Source organism: Pinus tabuliformis, chromosome 3_2 (genome assembly GCF_031772625.1).
Source record: "Pinus tabuliformis cultivar Carrire ecotype Pingquan chromosome 3_2, CPIR1, whole genome shotgun sequence".
NCBI lineage: Eukaryota > Viridiplantae > Streptophyta > Pinopsida > Pinales > Pinaceae > Pinus > Pinus tabuliformis.
In genome coordinates this window covers 238,742,871-238,753,576 of record NC_142302.1, presented here as the reverse complement: position 1 = coordinate 238,753,576, position 10,706 = coordinate 238,742,871, and positions in this window count along the sequence as shown.

Sequence of the window (10,706 nt, the reverse complement as noted above, 5' to 3'; positions counted from 1 at the left end):
TCCTACATGATGAGAATTTCCAATATTGAAGTGAAGGGTTACAATAGTAACTATATGGAACAATAAGAAAGGACTAGAATCTAACTTCTAATGGTATATTGTTGTTCAAAGCTTATGGTATGGACCTTGTGTGACTAACTTGAAAAAGCTCGTACTAGATGAGTTCCAGAAAAGACATTATTGAGGTCATCCTCGTTACCAAAAAATGATAACAACCATAAATAAATTATATTATTAGCTAGGAATGAAGAAGGAAATAGCTAAATATATTTCCAGGTGCCTAAAATTCCAACAATTCAAAGTAGAATGCATACATCCAATGGGATTTATAGATAATTTGAATCCCTAAGTGGAAATGGGAAGCCATATCCTTGGAATTCATCATGGGATTGCCAAAGACATCCAAACAACATGATGCCATTATGGTGGTAGTTGAAAAATTGAGCAAAGAAGCTCAGTTTATAGGGTTAAGTCCACCCATAAGGTTATTGACATAACTCAGATTTTTATGAAATAAATATTCATATTGCATGGCATACCCAAGAAGATCATTTCAGATCGGGATGCCAAGTTCACTTCAATTTTTTGGAAAGCATTGTTTGCATGCTTTGGGACTCAACTAGATTTTAGAAAAACATATCATCCTTAGATAAATGATCAAAATTAAAGATTAAATAGAATCCTAGAGATGTGTTGAGGATGTATTTCATGCATTAGCCAAATAGGTGAGAAGAATTCCTACCATTAGTTGAATTTTCATACAACAATGGGTACCAAGAGTCACTAAAGATGAGTCCTTTTGAGGAATTATATGGTAGAAAATGCAATACTCCCATTAGTTTGGATGACCTAGTGAATAGAGTGGTACTTGGACCTAACATGCTGAAAGAAATGGAGAAAGAAGTAGTTAATATCAGGGAGAAGTTAAAGTAGCCTATGGTAGGAAAATAATTATGCATTCCAATAGAGAATGCACAAATATTTCCAAGTGGGCAACCTGTATATCTCTGCATCAGAACAAGGAATAGCTCACCAAAATTTGAGTCATGTGCTAAATTAGTACCGATATTTTGTGGACCGTTTCATATTTTGGAAAGAGTCGAACTAGTATCTCATAGACTGGTCTTTCCACCCATAGTGGAGGCGCATGATGTATTTCATATTTATTTTATTAAAAATTATATACATGATAGTAATCATGTGATTGATTGGTCTATGCTATAAGTATAATTTGAGGGGGGATTCTCACTTGAACCATTTTGCAACCTAGATTGGACATAGATTGTGATCTAAAATTGAGTAATAGAGAAAATCAAGGTGCAATGGAAGCACTTTGGACCCAATGAAGCAACATGCGAATTTGAAAACTAAGTGAGGGAGATCTACCCATTTTGTTTCATGATTAAACTGATGTAAGAATTATTAATTATAAATCTTAGTTTAGTTTTAGCTTATAGAACATCGAGAATGATGTTCCTTTAAGGGGAAGGAGTTTTTGATATCTCTTTCAATTACCCAAACTTTTTTAATGTGACTATATTTCCAATGTGGTAACATGATCCACTGTTGGTTGATCCAATGTATTTTAAACACTTAAATTTCATTATCTATTGAAGGAGGGAACAAACTTATGATCCAAATGTCTAAGGGAGCTTGTGAACCTTTAAAGGCAATGAAACTATCCCTAAATGAAATTGCAAAATTAATGGCCCACCAGTTATAGGCCTGTCGAGCCACTTCTTGACTATTGAGTTATTTGATAGGATTGTGGGAGAGGTATTGGGTGATAGTTAAAGGTATGGAATGTGATTGAGGTGATTGGAAGAACATAGTGTCTATGCGCATAGCACATGGAGGAGACAGACAGGTGGCCTCCCAAATGTAGGGAAGAGTGTTGAGAAGAATGATATGGGTGAAACATTTAACAAAATAAACTCTCTTTCTAGTTCATTGGTTGCTTTTTTTGGTGGGATATCACTAGGTTGGCTCTTACTATTGATTGTTGGAGTATGGGGAAGTCATTGGGAATTGGTAGTTGAAGACAAAGAGACGTTTGAGCTAGGATGTGTAGCCATATACATGAGTTAAAACCTTTGTGAAATTTGGTTGAAATCCATGTGAATTGTGTGAGGCCACTAAACTATGTTGTCTAATGTTATGTGCTCAGTTGAAGGCTTGGTGGATTAATTAATCACTATTGTGTTTAATATATAGATGATAAACCACCTAGATAGAAAATTCTAAGTTACTCTGGTGCTTGTCGTGTAGCTATTAAACCACTTGGAAAGTGGACTTTAGAGCCCTGTGGTGTGTCCTATGAAAATACAAATGATAAACCACCTAGAAATGGATTCCAACTCTTGAGACTAAGAAATACCCCATCTAAACCTTGACCAAATCCTTATGAATGAGCTTATGGGAAAAATTCATTCACTATGGTGTTTACCAATAGGAAACAACTGATAAAAAATCTTGGTGCTTGTTGTAGGTACAACTAATCAACCACCTTGGTGATTGTTGTTAGAGGGAAGTTGATAAACCACTTGGATAGTGGATTTTATACTTTTCATGTTAAACCAAGAATTTGGTGTGAATTCCTCGAGGAAGCATTTCCTTAGAAATTAGATTTGGCTTGGGGATGGTCGACTGTAAGAAATTTGTGGTGTAACCAACCTATGGTTGAGTGGAGAGTGGAAGTCGCTAGTTTAGTTTCCAAACAATTTGAGACATACAAATAAGTATATTGCATTTATATATTTGACTCATGAAACATGATGTTAAATTCTTTGCTTATGAATGGTATGATTTTTTGTATGTTTATGATTGTTAATGAAAGTCTAAACTATGTTGTTCAATGTTATGTTCATGATTGGTATGAGAAATTATTCTTATTTTCTCTATTTGAAAGCAATGGATTTTGTATATATTAGTATAGTTTTTTCAAAGGATTAGTAAGGTCTTAAAGGTACATTGAATATCTTCTTGTTTAATGTGTTCATGTGTGGTGAATTAATGTTCATAGTTCTCTAAAATATTTTGATCAGATTTCAAGGGAAGTGATGAGAGTTTGTTAATATTTTATTGAACCAATGAAATGAACAACATCTTGAAATGACACATTTTCTTCGTAAAATATATTGAAGGGAAATAAATGATTAATATAATAATCCCTTAAATTAAAGTGCTTAGAAAATTTTTAGTCAATGTTTAATCATTTCTTAATTAATGTTAAAATCTACCGGCTTGAGGATTGTAATATCAGGAGATAAAATGTTGGCCTAGGAGATGCACTACTCGGGAGATGGAGTATTGGCCCCACAAAATAGCACCCAAGGAAAGTGATCCTGAAAAAATATGGTAATGGGGAGGATTACATGAGGAAAATGATATTGAGGAATGTGGTACTGGGGTGGTGATCCTAGCGACATGGTACCAAGGAAGCTAAATTATGTGCCGGTACTGGTATGGCATCATATTGGGAAAAAATTTAAAAATAGGAAGCAAAGGATATTCTCGAAAAATCACCTTATTAATATTGAGAACTAATCTTAATTAATTAACTTGATAATTGTGATTAATACTAATATTAGTTAATTAATGTGGTATCGGGTAATACAAAATTTATTTATAGAGAATTTCATAGTTAATCTTGATTTGATGATAGAACCTTGATCTACTTAAATTATGCCCCTATGCTATCAATCCATTGGGCCATTGAAATTTTGGTAAAGTTAAGTGGATAAACATGTGGGGAACCTAATGTTGATGGGTTGATACCCATTTTTTGCCATCAACTAAACTACAAACGCTTTGGCAGGTTGATCAACTCGATCTATGATGATGTATATTCCATGTAGAGCCCATGTGACAGTGGCATGGAAGCATGTGCGCAAGATGTGGCCACATTGGTGACATGTCATTTTTTCTTGATGGCATGGCACCTTTCATGGGATAAATTTATAATGGGAATAACTTTCTACTTGGAATTTAGATTGATATAAAGTTTATATCAATAAAAATCTCTCAACGAGTTGAATGAGATGGTGGCATTAGTTTAAGAATTTGAATAATTTTAGGAAAAGAGGTTATTGTAAGCCCATATTCATAATAGACCTCGGGGATCAGGTTAAATGAGTAATACTCCCATATGAGATGGCAGGAGGGCGTGGGAGGTGTTAGAGATTGGTATCATAGTTATATGGTAATACTTTGACAAATTGAGATGGCATAAGGGGGTGGGATGTGTTACAAATAAATATTAGAACTAAATGAGAACACTCCCATAACTTGAGATGGCATAAGGGTGTTGGGTGTGTTATATTTTATTATCAAAGACAATGTTCAACAATTGGAATAGATGAGCCAAAAAAAAAAAAAACTAAGATAAAAATTAGAGTATCTTCAATTTCCATATATCACTCCCTGCATCATCACTTTTATATTTTCATACACTATCGGCCTATTTGTTCAAACTTCATCCTTGGAATATTCCTCAATCAGTCATCTTCCATAGACCTCATTCTCATAATTCCTTCACTTTAGGCCATGTTGTAGCGACTGCAACACCCTCCAAAATTGTAGCTTGCACTCAATTTTTGGAGCCTTCCTTAGTTTTTCCTTTATGGTTGCAAACACTTAAGCTCATTCTGTGAGCTCCCTTTGAGTCTTTTCACCCCTTTTTATTTTTTGACGAATTGTCGTCTTTTGGCATGTTGATTTCTTTATCATGTTTGCGGTCCTTTTCAAGTGATTTCGAAGGTTTGTATTTGTGTTTTTGAGTTGTCCTAGATATGCATACATTAGTTGGACTCATACACAAAGTTGTAAGCATTGTCGCACAAGTGTTGTCACGGTCATCCAAAGGTATATCCCAAGTGTCGCACTTGTCACTTTTAGCTCTAGACAGTCCCATAGAGGGAAATGATTTGGCTTGTTTTCCTAGTGGTCAATGTTGTCATGTTGTCGAAGTATGTTAAGTGTGTGATCACAATGTCGAGCCTTTAGAGGTACACTTGCTTCCCACACTTATCCATTTTCCTGAAAATCATTCTGACTGAACAACCCCCTCTCATGAGACCCTAACTGGCTTCAATGCACAGTCTCAGCCCTCAGTGATGTTACTTTACTGCTCGGAACTTCACAATGCTTGAGGTTGTCCTCCAGGACAGTTGCACTGCGCAATTCCACAAGTGAGCAGCCTGCCCTCTATTGGGAACAGGTCCCCTGGGGGTCAATTTTGGGGTTACAAACCCAAGTTTTGGGGCAGAAGGCCAGAATTTTGTATGAAGAATGTAAATTCTCCACATTTTGTGGTCGTGGAGAGTGAAGAGACCTAAAGTCAAAAATGGTTTTCCACCCTTAGTTTAGATAGGTTGTGTTGGTTTAGAGATCTGTCATTGGTCCATGGACCATGGGATTGTATAAAAGGGAGAGTCTTAGAGAGTCTAAGGGAGTTAAGTAGTGATTAGTGATTGATGTAATAGGTTGGGGAGAGCTACGAGCAAGATTCTTATAGGAGAAAGAGGCTTTGCACTTGAGTACGCAAACGCCTAGGATAGAAGTCCGCATCTGAGTGCGTGGACCCCTGTAGCTGTGTGTGCAGGGTGGTTAGAGTCTGTATTGAAAATATAAATCATCAATAAAGAGAAGTGTTCTGAACTTACTATCTACTTCCCATCTATTTAGAATTATTTTACTACTGTTATGATTTTTTTGATTATGCTATGTTGAAGGTTAAGTTTCAGATGTTAAGTTGATGCGTGAAAATATATGTTTCCAGCTTTTGTATGAACGCAAGTAATAATATATGTTTATGTGAGGATAATCTTACTTCTATGGTAAAGCTGGCTAATACCTAAGACAATTTGGGGACTAAGTCGATAACCTAGTTACAAAGGAATGTAAATTCCTGAATCATCGTATAAGGTTGTGAGAGGGGAAATCGAGTACCTTCATGGAGGTCTTGAAAGACAGAAAACGAAGTATATCGATAGGCCCTGATGGCTTATTGATCTATGTGAAGGTAGGAGTGAGGATATAACATCGACATCACAACTATCTTAGGGTGCAAAAACTTGGTTCCTGCATCCCCCCATACTGCTACGGGTGATACTTTAGTTTGCGCTCCGTGGATTGATGCTGAAAGGGCCAGTAATGTAGGGATTTTCTTGGTTGCTTAAGGTTGAACTTAGGTCAGGGCCCATCAAGCCAACAAATGTTTCTATTTCTAAGACCAAGATCTGCATAATGAGATGTGCGATGTTGTATCATTGGAATCCAACTAAGAAAGAGATCGAAAACTGGTTGGATAGAAAGATCCATGAATTCGCATCACAAGAAAACAAGAATCCACGATTGACGAAAGAACAGTGGTTGGACAGATACTTGTACACAGAAATACATGAAATCTTCTTTTGTTCCTTCCTGGTTGAGTTATACGAGTGGATCACGAAGTTGGCAGATGGCCAAGGAAGGTGGAGGCTTGACAATACGATTGTTTGGACACTAGAGTTAGTAAGGAGGTTGGAAGCTTTTGAAGATAAGATCGCGCATGTTGTCAACCATTGGCTCAACTACATCATAGGAGGATTTGTGATAGAGTTTGTTGTTGATACTTCTGTCAGTTACAACGAAACCGAGTGCCGCTTCTTTAAAGGACCGCAAAGTAAGTAATTAAAGTCACTAAATACTTGGATTAAGATGCTCTCATGTGAATAACGGGTCATGCAACTACCTTGATGTTTGGAGCTACACGAAGCAGAAATTATTTCAGGGATGGAGAAAGAAAAGGTCCTGAGTATAGCCCACTAATCGAGCCTCCTTTGAGTGATGATGAAGGAGTAGCGCAGTCTTATCCACCGAGCATTGTACAGCTGATAAGACAAGGGTTCTCGCAAATACCTACACCACCTCCATCCTCATACCATCCATCCTCACCCCCACCTCTCACTCCATCACCCATACCACCCCCACCTCCATTGTTGTTCAACATGGTGAACTCTGTAAAGCTACCTGCATTCAAGGGCATAGGAAATGAAGATCCAGACTAGTTTCGGTTCATCGCGAAGGCTGTATGGGAAGCTTAGGGTATCATGGATGACCAGATGAAGAAAGCCATGCTGGTCAGTAAATTGTAGGACTGCACACTAACGTGGTACATTAAGTACAGTACTAATAACGCAACATCCACATTGGCAGATATTGAGGTCGTGCTGAATAGAGAATTCAGTAGGCCTATGTCTCAAGCACAGTCAATTGTGGGATTCAAGGAGATCATGATGAAGACGAGGGAGATGCCCTGTGATTTGGATCAAAGATTGAAGTGTACGATCCATGCAGCCAACATGAACCTAACTAATGGGCAACACCGCGAATGGTTTGTGGCCTCGCTTCTGCCCCACCTAAGGGTTGCACTATCACAAAAGAAGATTGGGACCCAGGTAAAAGCTCTGGAAATCACGATGAGGCTACATGAGACACCAATGCAGGATGTTAATCTGGGGGTTCAGAAGATTCATGCACAGTTCCAAAACCTTTATCTCGAAATGAAAAGTTTGAAGAAGGACAAAACAGCTCGGTCGAAGGCACGCAAAGAAGTTTGGTGCCTAAAATGAAAAGGTCAGGGGCATGACAAGGATCACTACCCAGTCATCGCAAACTATGTTGCAGCAGGGGGACCAATGCCTCTACGACTGGACGTTGCGGTAGGGCCAAGTATAGGGCCCACGCTATGGTGTGCTATATGCCAGATGGTTGGGAAACATGTGACAGACAATTTCCATTTGCTACAGAAATTCGTACAAACACCACAACAACTCTTTTGTAATTTCTGTCAATCAGTAGGTCATGATGAGCACAATTTTTATAGTTACGAATTAATGATGAACATGACACCTGCATACAAGGTGCAGGCAGAAATGCAGCCTCCCGACCAAGGCGTTGGGGGAACGCGAGGTGAGTATCAGGGGCCCGGTCGAGGCCAAGGTGGAGGAGGGCATGGTAGAGGCTGAGGACAACTGACATGTTACAATTATGGGGGGCCAAGACACTATGCAAGGGACTGTCCAAATCCGATGTGATTTTCATGCCACTACTGTACTTAGTTTGACCATGCGACTGAGGATTGCCTAATATTGTTGGCTAAGATTCGCAAAAAGGGGGCGTAGCCTTCAGAGCTGATGCAGAACCTCCATATGCTGAGAGCTGAGCCTCGTGAGAAAGAACCTAAGGTAAAAATTATGCTACGAAGCGGACTTATGACTAGGGATGATAAAGACAAGCAACCTGCAGAAGGTGAATGGGTCCACAAAGCACTAGAAAAGGAGACTGGGTTTGATTTGGGGCACACAAATGAAACATTTATGGAAGAAAAGAAAAGCTTCGCTGAGGCCTCTACCTCAGGAAGTGAGGAGAAACCAGTTGAAGAAATGGACCCATCCATGATTACCACATTCTTGGGGACTTACATGAAACTGCTCCACAACAGTAAGGTTGTGAAGGGCATGCAGGAATTGATCAATCGGTGCACTGGTAAGGATAGCGCTACTAGTGAACCATGCGTAGTCAGGAATCTTGGTAAGCACAAGGTAAGGACTAGGTGTGAAATGAGACTCATCATGTAGATAGGGGAATACAAAATAGAACAAATTGTGTTCGAAGGACTACGGTTGGGGCGTGTCCCCCTTTTGAAATTAGAATACTGGGATTTATCGGACACAGAGAGGTTTCATCATATAGCAACAGATCAACTCATGCACTGCATGTTCCACAAAACCACTGGAGTAATCGTATTGGAACCGTGGAAGTGGCTGAGAGGCATAGATAAGGTAGGACTAGTCAACCTACTATGGGTGCCGCATTACAACCACGCACCCATCACAATGGTGGTAATCAAGCACTTGTTGTTCTTGGTACATGATGGGTGTTTGTGACTGGAGGAGCCAATACCCATCATTGATATGCCAATCCATAGGATCACATGGCTGCCATACACAGGGGAAAATCCGGCAACGATGTTTAGCAGGACGGCGGGCGAGCATGCCCTTGCAAATAATATGATGGAAAATTTTAAGTTGGTAAAGAAGTCGCATGGTTATGCCATTTTGAGCATCTATGACCCTGCGGTCAAAGTGGATATGTATCTATTAGCAGGGAAAGTCATGAAGAAGTGTTGCACAAATGAAGTGTTAGCACCAGTCGTAGCTTTGGCAGCCTAGTGTGTGGAGGGAGTTCTATTTAATTGAGTGTGCTACCTCTACGGTGAGTTCCTCACGAACTACAACAAGGCACAGGATCTCAACAAGACATTTCACTATGAATGGCTCTTGTTGTCCATAGTGTTGGTAGCATGGAAGCTACCCAAAGACAGTTAGTTTCCTTCAGTCGCTCTAGAACTACCAAAGGCCATGCAGTACGCTTTGCTGTGGGCGACTAAGGATCCTTAGAGGATAAAATAAAACAAGATATTTTGAACCTTAATGGAGATGAACATGCAAATGGCCGTCAACCGCAAGCCACGGTTATCGCCTACTAATTTTGACATATTACAGGAGTACGTGGAATTCAAGGCTGACTTCCACCATGTTTCAATATGGGCACACAAGGACCCTAAGCAGAAGTGGCATGACTTGTCCTATTTGGTAGTAGATGATGCGATCGATGCAGTCCTTGACTGCTGGCTGGTAGAGTGGCGCACTGCCTTGAACTTGGCTACGGGATCAAGCAATACTACCGCATAATGTAAGAAGGAAGAGGCCAAGCTAAAGAGGGAACAGCTGGCTGTGAAAAGGAAAAAGGAGGCCGACGACAACGCGAAGGCAGAGCGCATTGTCTCGTAGCAGTTAGGTGGTCAGGCAAGAGAGGAGGAGCGTGGCTCTGATGGAGGTCAGAAGTTATCTTCACCAGAGATAGAGGAGGAAGAGGACGAATAGACGGAATAGTGAGGAGCAGACCCAGAGATGACACCATTCTATATCAAGCACACTAGAGGGCCAGAAAAGGTAGGACTGCAGAAGAACTCCAAGGCTAGCAAGACGTCTCTAGATCAGATCACCCTGACAAAGGGATATCTGCATGAAATAGGGAATGCAGTGTGGGACGGCACTGCAAAACTTCTTAAATAGTTCAAGTAGCATCAGTAACAAGCATTAGGGGCCATTCAAACGGGTCTATGGGAGCTGCAGATCAATGAGTTACAAACTCAAACCAATGTGATGACCACCAGTTTGGCCTTTGGCACCTCAAAAGCTGTAGGGATGCTGCGTGCATGGAACCCCCGAGCCATAGTGTTTCAAGATGGAGCATTGACGAAGTTGATGGAAGCTGACAAGCCCACTGTCAATGTCCTCAAGGGAGTGGGAATTAACTTGGTCATGGTTCCTACCGAGGCACTTCATCTTCTGCAGGATGGAGTAATTGCGGAAATTAAAACCCACAAATGGCGTGCTTTACAGGTGATCAGCGAAAAAAATGTCAACAATGATCAGTTGGCTGTGCAAAGAGACTCCAGTATTTAGCTTGTGACAGAACTGACAGACAATAATCATCGCATAATCAAGGTTGTGGATGTGGCATGCCAAATTTTCCTAGAGCTGGCCATTTCGGCAGCTGAGCCAATAGATGTGTGGGTGCGAAAAATCGATGCGGGAGCGCATGATGCATGCACAAAGTTAGCAAAGGTTTAGCTAGAGTTAAACCTCAAAGTTGTA